The sequence below is a fragment of the Leucopleurus acutus genome (genome assembly GCF_964270905.1).
Source record: "Leucopleurus acutus genome assembly, chromosome: 11".
Taxonomy (NCBI): domain Eukaryota; kingdom Metazoa; phylum Chordata; class Mammalia; order Artiodactyla; family Delphinidae; genus Leucopleurus; species Leucopleurus acutus.
In genome coordinates this window covers 48,182,896-48,204,023 of record NC_139152.1, presented here as the reverse complement: position 1 = coordinate 48,204,023, position 21,128 = coordinate 48,182,896, and the positions used below count along the sequence as shown (strand labels likewise).

The 21,128-nt window shown below is 35.1% G+C and overlaps 1 protein-coding gene across 7 annotated transcripts in view; it reads right to left on the bottom strand.

Annotated features, from left to right (window-relative positions):
- SLC16A7 (solute carrier family 16 member 7) overlaps window positions 1–21,128 on the bottom strand; it is a 170,317-nt gene that overhangs the window by 99,851 nt on the left and 49,338 nt on the right. For 5 of the 7 annotated variants that reach the window (XM_082849380.1, XM_082849377.1, XM_082849379.1 and 2 more), the window contains one exon: window positions 12,537–12,634. The exons of the other annotated variants lie outside the window; for them this stretch is intronic. The gene's annotated coding sequence lies outside the window, so the exon portion shown is untranslated. The remainder of the gene's footprint in view (window positions 1–12,536; window positions 12,635–21,128) is intronic. 7 annotated transcript variants of the gene reach the window in all.

Here is a 21,128-nt window from a genome sequence, read left to right as displayed (position 1 = left end):
GTGCATCTGGAAAATATCACTGCACAACTACACCTTAAATGCCAGTGCTTATATAGCTATTCCTCCAAATGGAAATGTATTGAGGACTAAAGAATGATTTCCTTTGCAAAAACAGCGTGAACACTAAGAAACCATTAACTCCATTTGTCACCCAGTAAATAGAGTTTTTGATACCAGTGCCAGCACTTTCAATAGTGCTTGTTACTTTCCTTCTCTGGATCCAGATCCTCATATATAAAATGTGATGGTTCTTCAAGGTTTCTATGAGTTCCAAATTTCAACTGCAAAATCATCAATCACTGTCTGACATTTAATTTCAGTTCAAGAGAAATATAAATGGAAATCTGCAATAAGTAGCACCACAATAACATTTAGCTTTTGAGGTTTACTTGTCTTTATCATGTGAGTCTAAATACAACCGAAACAAGTTTTGCTGGCCTTGGATGCTTGCTGAATAAAGATAACAATGGCCAGACACTTTAGAAAGAACAGAAAATATATACATTTATCTAATTTATGGCTCCAGTGGCATAAGTAATGTATCTCTTTATGTTGGGAACTCAGTACGGAATATGACTACTCTGTAAATGTATAGAGTAGATACCTTTATTTTTAGAAACCAGCTTGGAAAACTGTAAAATTAATAAGCAATGTCTTTAATTACATATAAATTATACAGATAGCATCACCCAAAATAACTTCAAATCTTGCTATAATATAGTCCCAAATGTTTTGGGAGCAAATTACCTAAGCCTCATAATGAAACCCAATTCATTTTTACAGTTTCTTAGCAAAGTACCCATAGACATTTATAAATCATCATGATTTAGAATAAGAAAAATAAGATTACTTTTGATATTGTTATCTAATATCAAGTTAAAATGACATTTTAGGGATTAAAGATTCAGAGTTACTTTCAAAATTCCAGTGTTAAGTAAAATTTTAGATTTTCTTACTAAGGAAGACTTGGCCGACTATATAATGTACTATATAGTGTAAGTGTGATTAAGACATCTTTCAGCCAAGAGACTTAAGTATGACAACAGTTAGTTTTATAAAAACATTAAAAACTCTATTTCCCTAATACAAGCATCGAATACCTCATTAGCCTTAACTCAGTACCACTCAAAAGCAAAATCTTTTTCTATCAGCTAACACTTACAGACTTTCTCACTGTCTTTCATTAACCTCAGAACATGAAATCAGTTGATATTAAAGGAATAAAAAATGTCTATAATCTAAAGTATAGCTTAGGATAGACTGGTTCATTTCTTCTCCAAAGAAGACATACAGATGGCCAAGAAGCACATGAAAAGCTGCTCAGCATCACTAATTATTAGAGAAAGGCAAATCAAAACTACAATGAGGTATCACCTCACACCAGTAAGAATGGGCATCATCAGAAAATCTACAAACAACGGATGCTGGAGCGGGTGTGGAGAAAAGGGAACCCTCTTGCACTGTTGGTGGGAATGTAAATTGATACAGCCACTGTGGGGAACAGTATGGAGGTTCCTTAAAAAACTACAAATAGAACTACCATACGACCCAGCAATCCCACTACTGGGCATATACCCTGAGAAAACCATAATTCCAAAAGACATATGCACCCCAATGTTCATTGCAGCACTATTTACAATAGCCAGGTCATGCCCATTGACAGACGAATGGATAAAGAAGATGTGGTACATATATACAATGGAATATTACTCAGCCATAAAAAGGAATGAAACTGAGTCATTTGTAGAGACATGGTTGGACCTAGAGACTGTCATACAGAGTGAAGTAAGTCAGAAAGAGAAAAACAAATATCATATATTAACGCATATATGTGGAATCTAGAAAAATGGTACAGATGAACCGGTTTGCAGGGCAGAAATTGAGACACAGATGTAGAGAACAAACGTATGGACACCTAGAGGGGAAAGCGGGGCGGGGGCGGTGTTGGGATGAATTGGGAGATTGGGATTGACATATATACACTAATATGTATAAAATAGAAACTAATAAGAACCTGCTTTATAAAAAAATAAAATAAAATAAAATTCAAAAAAAAAAATAAAGTGTAGCTTAACATGGGTACAAGTTGTATAATTTAAAAATTACCTGAATAGAGAGAGAACATGAGTTTGCCACTTCTCAGGGCTCAGAGCTGAGAACAGAGGCAACTGATCATTAACTTTTAGCTGGAAGCAAACTTGCACACATATCTCAAGAGACTCTCTGCTCTGCCCTCCCCTCTTTCTTCTCTCAAATCAGGGGAAAGGTAGCTCTATCTCTTCTTGAAGGTCTTGCTTTGACATGCACCATTAATTCATACTTTTTATAGTGTAAAGTTAACTTGGCTTAAATTATATTCTGGGTCAAAGAAGGTAACTAAGTCTCGCAATTTGGTTAAATTTAATCTTCTGATTAAATTTCTGCTAAATTTAACCTTCTGATTCTCTTTCTCTGATGTTTATATAACCATATTTTCAAATGTATGTACAATGATGTGGTTTAATATCATGAATAGAACACATTGCAAAAGTAATATAATATATAAATTAAACTGTCAGTGAATCTTCACCTAGTCTGACTAGATAACTTGACCAGTTATGAACAATAATAAGGAGGCCCAGGTCATGTGTTAAATCCCTTGAGAGGCAGATAATTTCATTTTGTTGCCTAATCATAAACTACATGCCTTACTTGGCCAGCCATTCTGTAAATGTCTGCCCTCTGTCACAAAGGGTCCTCCCCTAAGACTGTGACTGGGGGGACTTCCCTGGTGGTGCAGTGGTTAAGAATCCACCTGCCAATGCAGGGGAAAACGGGTTCGAGCCCTGGTCCAGGAAGATCCCACACATGCCTCAGAGCAACTGAGGCTGTGCACCACTACTACTGAGCCTGTGCTCTAGAGCCCGTAAGCCACAACTACTGAGCCTGTGCTCCACAACAAAGAGAAGCCACCACAAAGAGAAGCCCGTACACTGCAACAAAGAGTAGCCCCCGCTCACCGCAACTAGAGAAAGCCCGCGTGCAGCAACGAAGACCCATCATAGCCAAAAATAAATTAATCAATAAATTTAAAAAAAACAACAACAGGAACTGGGGAATCTGATGGTGGGTCAGTGTTGCCATTTTTGGATTTGAAGAACTTACAATAAGTTCTGGAGAAATGAAGAGCTATCGTTTAGTGGGTGTTTCCCATATTCTACGTAGGTTATTGTACCAAACAATTTACATCCATGACCTCATTCTTTAAACCACATAAGATAGACATTACGATACATATTTAAAGTATGAGGACATGGAGGGTCAGAGTTTGGTTACTTAGGTCAGATAGTTAGTAAACATTGAGTCCTGGATTCCAATTTTGGTTATGTGGGTCCAAGGTCCATGTTCCTCTCCACTGAACAGCAGGTCAGCCTTTCTATGGTCAATGGATGAGGAGAATTTGATTTCCTACATGAAAGATGCCATTATTTAGACTTAGGCAATAAGCAATGACTTATAAAATATGATTCCCAAAGATTTTAATAGGCTGCATTTCTAAATGTACATATATAATGGTTACAATAACCAGGTAGTAACAAATAATCTCTGGACATTTCCTATAATTTATTTAGCTAAATAATGCAAATGCCTTTAAAAATAAGACGTGATATTTTTATGTCTTCTATTAAAACCTTAAGTTCAAAAAATATAATGAAACAAAATAAAACCATTAGGAAATTTTGCCTTGTACAAAATTAGGCATACACTGAAGTTTTAACACACTAAATAAACTGTAATGTGGATTTCACAATTATATAGTACATATAGCAATCAAAAGCAGATGACGTCTTTACTGAGAACTCTTCAAATACCTTTGTCCCAATACAGCAAAGTGCTTAGTAGCTAGGAAGTGTTCAATACATTTATTTGGGATAAAATTACCTGATGCAACATAGGTGACTAATCAATTAATAATAACTTCACTCTGTACTCTGTAGCTGTACCTGAAGTAGTTTTTTTTTTTCAAAACAGGTGGTAGAATAAAATTTCATTAGTCATTTGCTTCATCAACTACTTTTCTATAAAGCCAAATGACAATAAGACTTAATTCTATGCAAATAAATGATTATTAACTTTATTAAGCAAACAGGCCATTAATTATACCAAGAATGCTAAATTTAAAAAGCTCTCATATGTGTGATTAGTATTTTTACTTAGTATTATTACAAAAGGTTCTAAAGTTAAATAAAAAGAAATACAAAGATATATTCTAAGATTGATATGTAAAAATTACATTATCAAGAAAATAACCTGATAACGCAAGATCTAAAAAAATTAGAATTTTTAGATTCTAAAGGAGTGTGAACAGGAATGTGAACAATACATTTTGTACTTAGTTTGTATGATTTTGCTTATTGTTACAACAATATTAAATTCTTAAGAAATTACTATTCAAAGACAGTGATGTTTATTACATAAACCTTTGAGAAAGGAAAGCCAAATACAAAACAGACTCGTACACCATGAGCCCGGGGGAGAAAATGGCTGAAGGTGACTAACCTTTGCCAAGGTTACAAATTCTCAAAGTAATTCCATAAATGTGGTAATGTGAGTTTTTTTTTAAATTCCAGTTTCCAAAATTCTTCAATAATTCAGGGATGAGAGAGAGAGAGAGAGGAAATGCTCTCAGATGAAAACCTTGATAAACAGCATGTGTGCTCTTGGAACAGGTTATTAATTCTGCCTTTGAAATATGACAATGAGTTCCTGGCAATGAATTTGTTTATAACATTATTCCCAAGTTCTAGGCAGCATTCGCACATTTCCCTTCTGAGATTTTGATGTTTTTCGCATTATGACTAAGGAGTGAAAACTGAGTTCGTGGGGAAAACCCAAGTTTCTCATGTGAATAAAAATTGCAAGAAATTCTGCAAGGCGGAAAGCTCAGATATAGATATTTGGGTGAGGAAAAGCAGTGAACTAGTCAAAAGACTAATCAAACACCTCACAAACACAATGGGAATCTTTTAATGGATTGCTTTTCTCATTTGGATATTTTTTTTTTCCTATTCTTTTCCTGGAAAGAGTACTGTAATCTTAACATTCATTTAGCATAATTGACTGTGATCCCATTATTTTCTGAATTCTAGAATTATAATGGAGTTTGAAATCAGCATATAATAGAAGAAAACAACCCAAATCTATTCTGAGTTAATTATCCTTTGGAGTTATAATGTAAAAAGAAATCCTTTTTTTTTAACCTTGATAAGCATAAAAGGAAAATAAGTCTTTAGTTAAATTTGCTTGCATAAAATAATTCCGTTATGGTTTCAAAATACCACAGGAAAATATAATGGGATCAAAGAGGTCCTAAACATATAATATAGAGGTATTCTACCATTTCAACAGATTTCCCTCTTTTTGCTGATGACAGCGGCTCACTAATAGAACAGAATTACTGGAAGCATGATTTGAGTATAGGGAACATTTAAGACCCTTCCTTCTTTGACTGTTACCCAATTAATAGATCTTACTATAGTCAGCCAATACAGGAAACACATTCAGAGAGAGAGTACTTTGGAAATACCCTTCTAGCTCAGAACCTCTGACTCCTCTTAGCTCCCTGCCATTGCCCTCAGCGTGCACAGGGCCTCACAGCTTTCTAGTAAACGCAGCAGCACCTGCCAGTGACTCAGCTCAAAGTCAGAATCACCAATACTGTCTCCCCTTCTCTAACATCAAATCAAATTACCAAGCCTGGTAGAGTCTACTTCCACAAGGACTCAAATCCATCTCCTTCCCTTCTTTCCCACAGGTACCATTTTATTTCAATAAATTTGGTAGCTTTCCAATTGTTATACCAGCATCCAATTTCTCTACTTGAGTAAAGCCTCAATATCTTTGCCTAAATCGGACAATTAGTACAAGTTCAGACCATGGCACAGTGGTCAATAACTCCTCACTGCTGCTTTCCAACCCTTATACCCCACAGCCATCTTTGTGCACACACGCACGCACACACACACAAGTATGCCTGGGGGATATGTTATAAGATAATATGATCAAGTGTGTAGTTTCCATCTATTACTATAGTCAGTAATACTAACATTGGAGTTTTAATGTGCTTTGGCTTTTCACGGCCATTAGTAAATTAGAAGCCATTATTTCTCCTGGTTTTAAAAAAAATGCTACAAAGGCATTAGACATTAATATAAGATATGAGTAAATAGAGCTTAAGGCAACATTACATCTACTGGCCCAGTCACATCTCACCAGGTATGAGATTTTTCCACACCTCAAAATAAGTTTATATCCTTAGTAAAAGTTAACAAAAACTTTTAAACATGTTAAAGTTACTTTAAATGAAAAGTATAAAATCTTTAATTGTTGATGCCATGACATATAAATTTAAAAAGTAGAACGGCTATTATCAAAAAGACCAGAGATAACAAATGCTGGAAAAAGGGAGTCCTCGCACACTGTTAGTGGAAATGTAAATTTGTGTAGCCGCTACGGAGAACGATATGGCAGTTCCTCAAAAAATTAGAAATAGAACTACTGTATGATACAGCAGTCCCACTTCTAGGTGTACATCCCGAGAATATGAAATTACTATCTGGAAGAGATATCTGCACACCCAAGTTCACTGCAGCATTATTCAAACCAGCCAAGATATAGAAGTGAATGGATAAAGAAAATGTGGTATATATATTATATGTGTACATTAGATACTATTCAGCCGTAAAAAAGCCTGAAATTCTGCTTTTTGTGACAACATAGATGGACCTTGAAGGCAATATGCTAAGTGAAATAAGTCAGACAGAAAAAGACAAATACAGTGTGATGTCACATACATGTGGATTCAAACTCATAGAAACAGATAGTAGGATGGCGGTTGCCAGGGGCTGAGGGCTAGGGAAAACGAGGAGATGGTGGTCAAAGAGTACGAACTTTCAGTTATAAGATGAATAAGTTCTGGTGAATAAGTACAGCATGGTGACTGTAGTTAAGAATACCATATTGTATTCTTGAAAGTTTCTGGGTGAGTAGAGCTTTAATGTCCTCACCATATCAACAACAAAATGATAATTATGTGAGGTGGTGGATGTGTTAACTAACCTTATTATGACAATAATTTCGCAACATATACGTGTATCAAATCATTACATTGTACACCTTAAAGTTACACAATGTTTTAGGTCAATTAGTACATCTCAGTAGAGCTGGAAAAGAAGAAAAGTAATGTAAAGTCATATGACAAAGGTAAAGTTTATAGGAGTCACCACCACACCCTAGGGCTTGATGAAAATCCTATGGCTTCAATTATTTTATTTGTCTCTGGTTTCCCTGTGTGGGCTCAACTCTCTTGGTGTCCTCCTCAGCAACAGACAGAGCACATGGACCTTCTCTGCCTTTGTTTGGCCCTGTTATGAGCCCCAGCCTACTCATTAGGCTTCCTCCCCCTGGGGAACCGGCTACTTCCTACTGTGGTGCAGTATAACTCCTTGCTGTCCTTCTTCACCCTATTCTAAAGGATTCTTTTTTTAAAAAGTATTTGATTTAGTGTTAGAAAGCTTAGGTTCAGACCTACACTTGACTTCTGACCTTGAACAAAGTACCTAACCCCTCTGAGTCTCAGGCTTCTCACCTACCTACTGGCTTCATGTTTCCTTACGGAGACACTTCTGGTAAAATAACACTTCAGTCTGTTCCACATCTGATGGCTGAATTTGGAAAAAGAGAAAAAACAAACAAACTACGCAAGCTTAGGACAGACATTTCTGGGCACTCTCTTTTCCCTATGTGCCTTCCTACAGAGGAGCTGCATTCTGGTCTTGTTTACACCATGTATATACTAGGGCAGGCTGCGCTCCTACAAAGGGAAAGCCTAAATTTTGGAGAAAAGTTCAATTAGAAACTCCATTTGACCACATAGCCAAGCCACATTCTCCAGGTTAGCATCAATTTTAATAATTAAATGCATGAGTCAAAGGGATAGCCCAATCTATTTTTCCCTTGTGTTAATTAATCAATTTAACCAACGTTTAGTAAGCAGTTAGCATACAAAAGGTATTATGTTATGAATAGTAGGAATGCCAAGATAAATAAAACAGGTTCTCTTTTCTCAAACAGTCACTCTTCCATGATGGAAAATAGATTCATATACAGTTAACAAGGCCTAATTATTAAACCTAAAATAGAGATATAAAGTATTATGAGAGTTGTCATATACTGTAGAATCTTGTGTGATTTAACTCATCTCTACATACATTTGCATGTTATAGATAAGAACCATAATCATAAAATTATCTGCTCAGGGCATCTGCCATAACATCATAAAGCTGTTAAGCAATGTTAGGATTTGATTATCAGAATTTAATATCTTAGAAATAGTCCCTGTATCTGAAACCAATGTACTCATTATTAACCACATTTTTCGTGGATACATTAGCAAGGGTGAGTGATTTACTCTTAACAGGAATTCTCAATTCATTATTTCTGGAGTATAACATGAATGGTGAAGACTAAATATTTAATTTAAAAATTGGGTTAAAGAGACGGCCAAAAATATATGTCAATTCAGCCTGAATATTTGCTCTCAGCATTAACATCAACCCCCAGAATCCACAGTCTATGTAAAAGAAATGAGGACACAGTGAGTGAGTAAGTGGCATTGGTTTTAATGCAAGAATACTGTGGAGTGTGCTCAGCTTACCTCCCTACTGATTTCTTGATGTGATTTCAAGGTAGAAAGGCATATAGAGGTAAAGAAGACATGACAAGGTATTTGGTATGTAATTTTCTTGAAACCTTCCACTAACTCATTCCAGTGACTTTTTTTATTCAAATAATTTCTCTCTTTTTCTGCTACCCTTCTGTCAAATCTCAGATTAAAATTAAAGCAGAGTTAAGAAAGAGTGATATCCTTTGTATGTTCAGTGTTCAAAAGTTTCTGAGGTCACACAAAGATCTATATATTTCCACATAGTTAAGTGCCTTGGGGAAAGCCCCTCCCAATTTTCTGTGATTTTTAACTATATGCAGGCAAATGAGATGCCAATTAGTGAAGCGTAGGAGCAGTGAGGCTGTAAATTAGAAGTTGAAGAAACAGACTAAAGGACACCACAAAGATGCCAAATAAATTTCAGGGAAAATAGAAATAACATTTAATTAAAAGCACACAATGTGATTATTGGTGTGTTTTTAAACCACATATTCAATAGGTCTGTGATATAGTTTTTAAGTATCCAATTACCAGAGAAAACCTAGGGAGTCAGAAAACAGGCAGAGACAAGCTATTCCATAAGAACAATGCATGATTAAAAACTATGTAAGAAATCATGGCATGCTGCTACTGGCCTCCGTGTGTAGGGCGGTAGATGGAATAAACAGATCCTGCATCCCTGCCTAACTCTACTACTAGAATCGATGCTATTTCAGGGATCATCGGTTCTTCCCCACTGTCCTGGGAAAGCCTTGAACAGACATCATTTATCTGTTGACATTGGGAAGTGTGTAACATATGTTGGCTGAATTAATTAATATATTGTGCCTTGCAATATAGCTACTGTGCCCACAGTCTAAAAAGTTAATCAAAGATATGCTCCCACCAGGCCTTTAGAAGATCCACCACACCACTGCCAGACACAGTGAATGAAGTAGCAATTTCTATTCACCCAGTTCAGAGGCTCCTCTCTTCATAGAATGTCTGAAAATTCAGACTAGGTTTTTCTCACTTGCAAAGTATTTTTTTTTTTAATCTAAGACCTTTTTTTACAGGGTGCTGCATACTTTTCCTAGCACCAAGAAATCTGCATGCTTAAACAGTGACATCAAAACAAACCTAAAGACTCACAATAGAGTCTAAAATAGAAAGACAAATGAATTTGTCTTTATTATTATAGAATATGCAATTCTATAGAATTCTATAGAATTATTATAGAATATGCAAAACTTGCCCCATCTACATGTTTGTGATAATGAGAGCAGACAAGGAAGGGACTTATTTAAAAGTAAAAGATTTTAATCTATTTTATAAGAATGATAAATGGAGTATATAACTTTTAAAAATTGTGAATCACTATTTTGTACATTTAAACGTATATAATATTATACATCAACTATACCTCAATTAAAAAAAGAAAAAAGAAAAGTAAAATATGTTATTTTAAAATATATTAAATATTAGCTATCAAATATATATAATTTTTAAAAATTATGTTAGATAAATTATGAAATTGACAGAATTTAGTTTCATTAAAATCCTTCTACCCCAAAAGCATTCCCCCCAAGATTTTGGACACTCTCCTGTCTATCCATGAAAACAAAGACTGTGACCCTAGAGAATACAGTATTTAAGGAATAAAAGTAATAATAATAACAATAGCTAATATTTACATAGCTCCTACTATGTGCCAAGTACTGTTCTAAGTACGTAACATAAATTAACACAGTTCATTCTCACAGCAACCCTATGAAAAAGATGCTTTTTACTGTCTTTGCTTCACAGACGAAAAGTCGAACGCTCTGGCAGGTCATAATTACAGGCATACCTCAGCAATATTGCAGATTCAGTTCCAGACCACCATAATAAAGCGAATATCAAAATAAAGCAAGTTACATAAATTTTTTGGTGTCCTAGCACACATAAAATTTATGTTTACACTATACTGTAGTCCATTAAGTGTGCAATAATAGTATTATGTCTAAAAAATGTATATACCTTAATTAAAAACTACTTCATTGCTAAAAAATTCTGATCATCATCTGAGCCTTTAGTGAGCTGTAATCATTTTGCTGGTGAAGAGTTTGAAATATTACAAAAACTACCAATATGTGACACAGAGTTACAAAGTGAGCAAATGCTGTTGGGAAAATGGTGCCTAGGCTTGCTTGATGCAGGGTTGCCACAAATCTTCAATTTGAAAAAAAAATGCAATATCTGGGAATCTCAATAAAGTACAATGCAGTAAAACAAAGTATGCCTGTAGTAAGAATCAGAGCCAGAATGTCAGCTCATATACTCAGGATCCGTAGTCTGTGCTCTTAACTAATAAGGAATAGGCAAGGACAAGTCCGTTCCCTTAGTAAACCATGTATCCAAAAGGAACCATATGACATATTACAATCTACTTCAACAGTTATATGCTTAGCATGGGACAAAAAAATGAACACACCAAAGAGGCAAATCTCCCCATGACTGACTTCAGTCACCCTGGCATAAACCACTCTACTCTCAAGCTTCGTCACCTAATCTCACAGTGTCAGGCTGTATTAGCTTCTTATCGCAGCTGTAATAAACTACCACAAATGTACTGGCTTAAAGCAATGCAAATTTATTATCTCATAGCTCTGGAGGTCGGAAATCTCACTGGGCTAAAATCAGGGTGTTAGTGGGAGGCCAAGGGAACAATCTGTTTCCTTGCCTTTTCTAGTTCCTAAAAGCCACCCACATTCCTTGACTGTGGCTGCATTCCTCCACCTTCAAACCACCAACACTGGGCTGAATCCTTTTCATGCCATTTCTCTCATTTCTCAGGCCTCTGGTGATTACATTGGGCCCATACATACAATCAAGGATAATCACAAGGTCATCTGAATAGCAGCCTTACTTCTCCCTTGCCATGCAACATAACATTCACAAGGTGAAGGCATTAGGATGTGGGGAGCCACTATTCTGCCTACCACCTGGACATACGAAGACGTGTTCATGAACATGAGAATGAAGGCAGAATATAACCATACAGTTGGTCTAGGAACTGTTCTTGACAAACAGGTGATACAACTTCGTAAATTTATCACAATACTCATAATATAAAGTATGTAGCAATCCAAATGCAAAAAGGAAATTCGGCCAATTAAATATAGTTTTTGAAAAGAGCATAGACTGGTTATTAAGAACATGTGACTTCAAATTCTCTCTGTTACTAGTTATACAGTCTTGAACAAGACACTGACAGTGCTGATGGTCAGTTTTCTCATCTGCACAGTGGGGATAATAATCCCTGACCTCCTTTACACCAGGATTGTTTTGAGGGTCAAGTTAGATTAAATCTTTGTGAGTAATAAAGAGTATGTATCAATACAAATAAAATATGAATATGAGAACTCCCAACATAAACATTTTTGTTCAAAATATAGTTATTTTTTAAAGCGTGCAAATGACAAAGATAATAATAAAAGTATATACCTAAAGCCTCCACCTTTATTTTAAAACCTGCATTCATATTAGTAATAATAACAATATAATTATTATTATTGAAATTCACTACTTTTATAATATCCTTTCAGTGAAGGAAGTCTGTATATTTAGCTCTATTTTATATACAGAGAAACTGAAGCTTAATCTCTTGACCAAGATCACACAGAATATAGACTCATAGAAGGACTAAAAGCTAAAAAGTGCCAACTTTGAAATCCATTCTAGTTTTGAAAATGGATTTAAACACCAGCCAAGCTAACATTCCCATTCACATTAAGATCCACCAGTTCCACAGCGGCATGACTTAGAATGACTCAGACAGAAGAAAACGTTATTATACACTGAGGGTACTCACAAAGCAGCTCTATTGGCACAGAGTCCTAGAGTCCTTTGGTTTCCAAGATTCCTGTGTCTAAGGTTTCACAGGAAAGCATCACATCTTAAGAGTGACTCCTAAAAGAATGAAAGAATAATCACCCAAATATCAAGATGCATGATAAAAAGAAAAATGAAAAAGGTATCCAACTCCATCTCTGAAAGAGTTGATAGCATGTAGCTTTCTCTTGCACTGGCTGAAATTGCTGTTTGCCTTTTCTAAATCTCCAAGGTTTTATTTCAAGGCCCTCTTTAGATATGGACAGACTGTTTAGTTAAATTACTTCATATCACCACTAACCCGTCATAACTATGGTGACTGCCTTTATTTGTGCCTGCCTTTATATTTTCTGTCCTAAGTCATATTTCCCAAAGTGTAGAGGAATTCCTGTGGAAACATCAAAGAGATTCACTTCAGCCCAAAGTATCTGGGACTTCAAAACAAACAATAACTTGTCTTTAACTTTTGCGAGGCTTTTCTTTCCACTTTTGGTAGGATGATAAATAAATGTGTGTGTATGTGTATGTTTATAAATCAATAACTTGAAATTTTTACATAAATTCATTAAGGCTATTTACATTAAATGTATTAATTCGAAAACTGAAGAGAATTTCAGTAAGATTATTAAGCTCTAACAATAAATCAGAAAAATTTGAAAACGATCGTCAAAATTTGACCATCAATTCTTTGTATGTTCTTTGATTATATAGACCTTAAGACAAGTTTTTGACTTCTCTGTCCAATCCCCTTACCTGGAAAAAAAGGGGATGTAGTAGTATTTAACTCAGAATCATGACTACTAAATTAAGTCAGTTAATATTTTGTAAAATACTAGCACAGTGTTTGGCAACAAAATAAGAAGAAGAAAAAGAAGAATATAATAAGAACTATTATTATTATCAATAGTTGGTACTTGAAACAATGAAAAATATTAGTTTATATAGATGAATAAATATTAGATCCTTGCTTATTCCTGACTTGAAAAATATGAGATTTATTTACGAACATAAGTCCTATTTGTCTTATTATTAACCAATATAATTAATCAACTTTTAGATATGATCCAGAGAAATCAGATTGTTTTACAGAGTATGGTGTAGCGCAAAGATTATTGAAATATATTTCACAGGAGCAAAGACTAAGAGGAGAGAACAGAGATAATACAATGTCACTGAGATAGCACTTGCAATGTTACCTGGTTTGACCGGAGAACTTTGTCATTGTAGTCTAAAACGGAAGGAATTTCAGACTGGCAGTCAATCTGCTTACTGTGGAAGTTCCAAGACTATAAAAAGCAGACTATGTACCTATAACTGTCTCATTTAGTAAATATCTCATAAAAATTTGTCAGTTCTACAATATATGTGAAGAACTTCCTTGTAGTGACAATTAAATTTATTTGAATTTAGAATCAATATTAAAATATATTTTACAAAATTACTGGTATTATTACACCACAGTAAGTAATATTTATATAATATAGTTAACATGTTTAAGGACATAACATCTTACTACACTTAATTTTTTGCTTCAGTGACTACCACTGAAATACATAATTTTGAATTCATTTCATGTGTAGATACAATGATATATTGGTATTATTTGAGTAATTCACTATTTACCCCATGCCCCAAAAGCAATGTCTCTCATATTTTGATTCTCATGTGAGATAAAATAATGTTACTAACATTTGAGAATAATGAAATAAGGAAGTTTTCTTTCTTTCTTTTGTATCTTAACTGTAAACTTATTTTAACAGTTTGAGTTTAGAAATTCCCTGATTTGACTCTAGAACATCAGAGTACCAGAATTATCTTAATTTACAGTATTTTGTTGTGAAAAATAGGGCAGAAAAAGTTTCCTCATTTGCTTTATTGTGTACTTTTACTATTATTATTTTTTAAAACAGAAACAGGCCACAGACCTTAAAAGATATGTGCTTGTGAGCTGATATGTGTAAAAAAAAAAAAAGAAAGGACTAATTTGACAGTCATGTGATCATATCCATTAAATAAACACTTTTTTTTTTTAAAGAGATGTAGTTAAAATGAAATAAAATGCTTTCTATTTGTTTTGGCATGCCTTTTGACCTGAGTAAACTTCACCTTGTACAAAAGTTAGTATATGTGACCTTCTGAAACATGAATGGCTAAATCACAGAGAAGTTTGACAAAGGCTTTTACTTATTGAAAAAAACAATTTGTGTTATAGGTCCCTTACTATAAAACCAATACCCAAAACTTAGCTCACTTCTAGAAAAGTCCAGAAGCTAAAAGAAATTCCTTGATCCATTATAGTGAAAATCAATACAAACAAGAAAAGGAAGTAAAAAAAAACCCAGGAATCTCTCAGCCCCTGGAAGGTTATATTAATTTCCAATCTCTTATCCAATTATCAGGTAGAAAAAATATAATTTTTTAATTCTGTAATTTCAGAGGCCATTATTTAGGTGATTTAAATGGCCATACTTTTTAGAAAGAACCAGCAACTAATTCAGTATTTTAATACTTCATGGTGTCATGAAGTTCTATGTCTGGTGTACAGTCATCTCATAATTAATTAACTTAGGAATGTTTGTTGCAACTAAAATACATTACCCAGGGTTCATGATCTTATTTTTATAAAGGTTCTTATTAAAGGGGCTAAGAAGTGTGATGTAGAGGAGGAAAATATATCATTCATGTTTACACATGGTTGGTTACTACCGAGTGATAAAAATTAAAAATTACATTAGTTAAAATAGGTAAATTTATTGATATATTTGACAAAATGGACAAAAAGCCCTCCAAAAATAAGAAGCTATTTTAGAAAACACAGTAGAGCTAAAAAGAATATTTAGTACTATGCAAATCCACATTCAAATTTTCAGAAGAAACAGCAGATAAACCTACTCTTCTAGGAGAGAGTTTTCCCCTTTAACTTAATAGCATCCTCCAATCATATTTGGAAATATTCAGTGTTCATCAGGGCTTAAGAAAAAGTTCCTTGAATGAATTATTCACGAATACTTCAATCATAATTCCAAACTTTATGATAGTAGTCAGCATTAGCAATAAAGCAAAAAACAACTGAGAACCCACCTACTATTTTGTTTTAATTCTCTTTCTCCTTTCCTTTCCTCACAAGCACAGAAAGCATGTTTGTTTTGGAAGCAAATAGCAAACAGTACAAAAGGAGAACTTAAAGTGAGTGATTAATGATCAAAGCAAAAATGTAGAATCACATCAGCTGACAAGGGGCTGACTGACCCAAGGTTGTAGAATGTGAAGGCATTAGGAGAAAGCCAAAGAGTAAGTCCTTCTTATTCAAAGGGTGAGCTTTGAAAGTCACAGGAGGCAGAGTCTCCAAAGCCTTGTAATATACAACTACAGAAACACTATCTACAGCTACTGTAAGTAGCCATTTTCATGGCCGACTTCAAGAAATTCTATTGCACTCCTTAATAAGTAGTATAACCTAAAATCTGTAAACAAGTACAACAAAATTACATAATTCAAGGAAATGACTGAAACCATCTTAGAGTAAACATAAAGTGAGAAGACAGAAGAACAGAAATTTGTGATTGCAGAACTTTAGCAAAAATATCGATGCACAATTCTTGCTCACGTATCTTTGTTATGGAGACGTAAATCACCAGCCTGATAACGGAGAAGTCAAAAATGAAAGAAAGTTGATCAGTATTGAAAACAAATATAATTTCTTTAAGTATTGTATTGAAAATTAACCATGAAGCAGGTTGAGGCCAAACCACATTGCAAAAGCATGTCTTAATCAGTTTGTCTTGTTGGTGTCACCACACTTTTACGATGCCTGTGGAGGTGGCTATGAGGGGGCTGGCATGGGGAAATGTGAAGAAAGCAAAATGTATAGGAGCTCCTATTAGCTGCTGTCTTCCCTACAGCCAAATTTACATTTATCTTTTCTTCTGTGAAACAAAGTGTACACCAGACCCTTTAGCAATATTATTTTTACATATGATTAGGGTGGACACATATGATGTGGTGTCCTGAACAAGGTGCTTCCAAGACCTCCAGCTAGATGCAGTGTAAGTGACCAAGGGCACAATCTGCTGAGCTCTGAAACCCTTTGCTGGATTTGCACAGAATCCACACTTCCCACAGGCTGCTCCCAGCCTGCACCTGAGCACAGCAGGGCCATGAAAGCAAATGGTTCCTGGGATATACATGACTCCTCTGATGACTGATTTTGCCTGGGGGGGCTTCCACATAGCATTGTCTAATATATGTTGGGTGTTCAATACTTATCTTTGGGGAAAATAAACCATTGTTATTATTGAGTTGTCAAAGCCCTGATTGCTGCATAAACATCAAAAATTAAACTCTGTGTGAAACTTAGTGTTAAGATGATTTTTCAGCTTCCTAATGCAATTCCAGGAAGTTGAAGTACAGCAAATATGTTAGAAAACTAGAGAGAGACAGAGTTTTGTTCCATGTAAATATAACCTCTGATAGCTAGAGGTGTCTAAAAGTTAAATGGGCTGCTGCAATCCTCTCAATTACTCTTTGATAATACTAGCATTCCCATTTTATAGAACAGGGAACACTAGGCTTGGAGAAGCCAAGTTTTCAGGGTTACACAATTTTAGGGGCAGAAGCCAACATTCCAACCTCAATTTTGCTCACTCTTTCCACAACTACCATACAGTTAGAAGATATATCTTTCATAAAAAGACCCTGAGACGAAGTGAGAGAGTGGCATGGACATGTATACACTACCAAATGTAAAATAGATAGCTAGTGGGAAGCAGCTGTACAGCACAGGGAGATCAGCACGGTGCTTTGTGACCACCTAGAGGGGTGGGATAGGGAGGGTGGGAGGGAGATGCAAGAGAGAGGAGATATGGGGAATATATGTATATGTATAGCTGATTCACTTTGTTATACAGGAGAAATTAGCACTCCATTGTAAAACAATTATACTCCAATAAAGATGTTAAAAAAAAAAAAAGACCTTGAATGCTTGCATTGATGAGTGGATGCACTATGTGATGTGTAAAAACACTTCCAGTGCTAAAATCTGATGAATTTTTGGAGAAAATCCACTTGATGATGTTGTATCTACTTTATTTTCTATAAGCCACCTTTCTTTTCCATACATTTTGGAAAAAGTAAATCTACAGACCCCATTTATATTTCTTAATTTGTGTTACAGTTATTCAAGTGCTTAGGTAAGACTATGTTGTTTTTAAATATAGCAATAGAAATTAATATCATTAAGTAGGAACCTGTCCTAATAATCAAAAGATGATGATATACAATCCTAAACACTAAATATTAATGCAGTGTGATGCTTTGAATAAGTGAAATATTAGAAAAAGATGCCTAAGTAATATGTACTAATATCAATATTAGATTTTTTAAGTAAAATATTATTAAGCAGGTGACAGAACCAGAAGCATAAATCCAGTTATTTTTAATCCAGATCTTATATTGAACGACCGACCAGCAAGGTACCTCCATCAGCTCAACACCTACAGAACTTTGGACAGCGCCACACTCAGCTCAAAATTAATGTGGCTGAAGTCAAATCATGGCACTATTTGGAATCAAAATAGATAAACACCTTTAAACCAAAGCTCCATTTACAAATTTGAAGCCATCAAATTCCACTGATGCCTCTGTCTCTCATACTCTCAGGTCCTAAATTAACTGTTTCCTCTAATCACTAATCCTCTTTCTCAGTCTCATACTCACATAACTACACTATTTTTTCCTATTGGTTCATACTCTCCACCCTACCCCACCCCTCTTGATGTCCTTCCCAATATTTTTCACTGTATCCTCTAGAGCTCCCATTTTTTTCAAATAAATTTCCTTATTCCTAACCTAGACATTGTATTCTCTCCATGATCTTTTCTCCTTGAAGACCTGACTTATATTGAGTCCTCCTGAATACATGCTAATTCCATATCATTAGGTCCAGAACAGAGGCTCACCATAATCCTAGTTCCACTCTCCATCTTATTGTCATTACTTTTTCAACTCATACAAAGAAATCTTTCTTCATTTAAGTTCATTTCATCAAGTTATATCATCCTGAAAACTAGGACTTATCATCCTTCAGATCATTTCTTCAAAATCCATTTCTCTTCACTCCAAAGTCTCACCATAATCAATACTGATGATCAATAATCATGCACTATGATCAATAACCTAGCCAGAGAATCCACAACCTCCACTTCTACTCTCCTTTCAGTAACTCACTTCCAACTTGAAGCTAATGGGCACTCTGAATGCTTCTATTACTGGAGTCTTAAGCATTGACATTCCGATTCCCAATTAGCTTCCCATCTTTTATACAACACTAAAAACCTTATTTCCATCAATTCTGTCCTGGAATTTCCCTGAAATTTTCCACTGTTTTGACACTTACATCTTCTCCCAAACTATTAGCGCTTTTTAACCTCAATTTTTTTTCTACTCAGCTGCAATGTTGATCTTCATTCAAATCCTAGTTCTGCTTCTCATTGGTAAAATACCTTGGGAAAATTACTTAACAGGATTCTCAGTTTGTTTTTTAAAATGGGAATAATACTTATACTTCATAGGAAAGAGGGGAATAAATGTGGCAATGTCCATAATGTACTAAGCACGATTCCTAGCACAATAAGCACCCAATAAATATTAATATCATCTATAATTATCAATGTTCTCAAGTCAACTTTGTCTTCTGGTAACAAGGAACCTGAAAATTCCGAAGTCAAAAATGGGCCCTACAATTAGAGTACTAAGTAGAGCTCTAAAACTATAAATTAAGTGCACAGACGGATGCCAATACACATTCATAGATTTCAGTTTTAGCAGGACTCTCAGTGCCTCTCCCAGTAAGCTTTTTTCACACCTCTTGGTACCTTCCTCTCCTTTCCAATACAGTTCTAAACAGCTTCCTCTCTCCTCAAGTTTCCTGACCACTCTGTCATCACCTGTGGTTAACCAGGCTTCTTATTTGCAAAGAAAATGAAAACCATCAGACCAGGCATGAAATCTCACAAATGTGTTCTTATCTGTGCACATTTCTGTATCTCTATTAATCCTTCATTCATTCCCTCCTGCCCTGGTAGTAGAGGTAAGCCCCTTCCTGGTCACCAAATAGGCCCTCACCTAATATACGATAAGTTCTTCTTGATCTTGGATGGTTTTGCCATCTGTTTTGACCCCTTCCCCCATCGTTCTCCTCTACTGTCACTTCTTGCCTTGCACTATATGTTCTAACAACACTGAATTAATTCAGTTTTCAGCTTAACCCATGCTGTTTCATACCTTCATGTTTTTACCGCCTTGGTAGAAGTCAGTGCCTATCAAGGAATCCTTTTCTCACTTTTCTGTTAGCAAAGCTCCTATTTATTCCTCAAGACCCAACTTAACAATTCCTCTTTTGTGAGAGGAGGAAAGAAAGACAAGGGAGAGGATACTGAGAAGTACTGACAGGATAAGGAACTCTCAGGAAAGGTGATAATAGGGGAGACTTACAATACCTAGAGTTGATAGACAACAATGAGTTTCAATTATGATATCGGATTTCTTGCTTAACTTCTATCTTTAACATACATTTCCACTTAATTCATGAAAAGCATTTCAATGGCTCCCTGACAGCTAATAAATAGTCTCAAGCCTTTCAGATTTACAGATAATTACAAAAGTACCTCCAACTGTCAGGAAATTACCAGATTTCCATCGGTTCATGAACAGATTTTGAACAGAAAGAAAAGTCAAACTACAACACATATTTGTTGGTGAGAAAAAAAACAACAGAGATCACTGACTTTGCTTTTTCTGCAATTTTCACAAATTCCTTAAGTGCCAGTTACTTATAACATCATTATAACACAGGCCAAAGGTAACTTCTGAAATTGAAATTTAGGCTGTCATAACCTTTGAACTACAATAAAGGCAGGACCTAAGTTGCTATTAACATCTGGTTAAGTTTCACATTGTTTTGCCTTGCTTTGTTTGCCTTTTAAAAATGTTTTTGGTTGTTTGTTTTAGTTTGGCCATTCAGCTTTATTAGGTCTTAAATGATATAAATTCTCCTGTTCTACTGCTGTTTAGATTTTATGCCAAATGTTAGCAATACATGAAGCCAAATATTCAAACTTATCGAATACTCTCTCAATATGTCTAGTTCAAAATCTCCCACATGCTCAGAGTTGCAGCAGGATAGATACTGCTCTCTAAAGGGCAGCGCAATAATCATCTTCATGGATATTTATTATCTTTTGTGAACAGATGTAGGTCATTGTAGAGAGAGTTCCAAAGTCACCTTCCAAAGCTGAAATACAGACATGACATTTGGTAAAGTTTCAAAACCTGTCAGGACCATTTTCTTCAATTCACCAAAATTCCCTTTGTCCTGTCGAAAGGCTGCTGGAAGAGCAATGTTTTCAAACTGTTCGGCTTGATTACACTGGTGTGGTACCACTTATCTAGAGCTATTTTAAGCATCTTCTTGAGTTACAGTAAGCTATATTGTAAATCTAATTACCTTTGCCCACAGGAAAGTAAGTACATGTGAACCCTGCTCTGTAATCTACTTAACAAAAGGCACTGTATT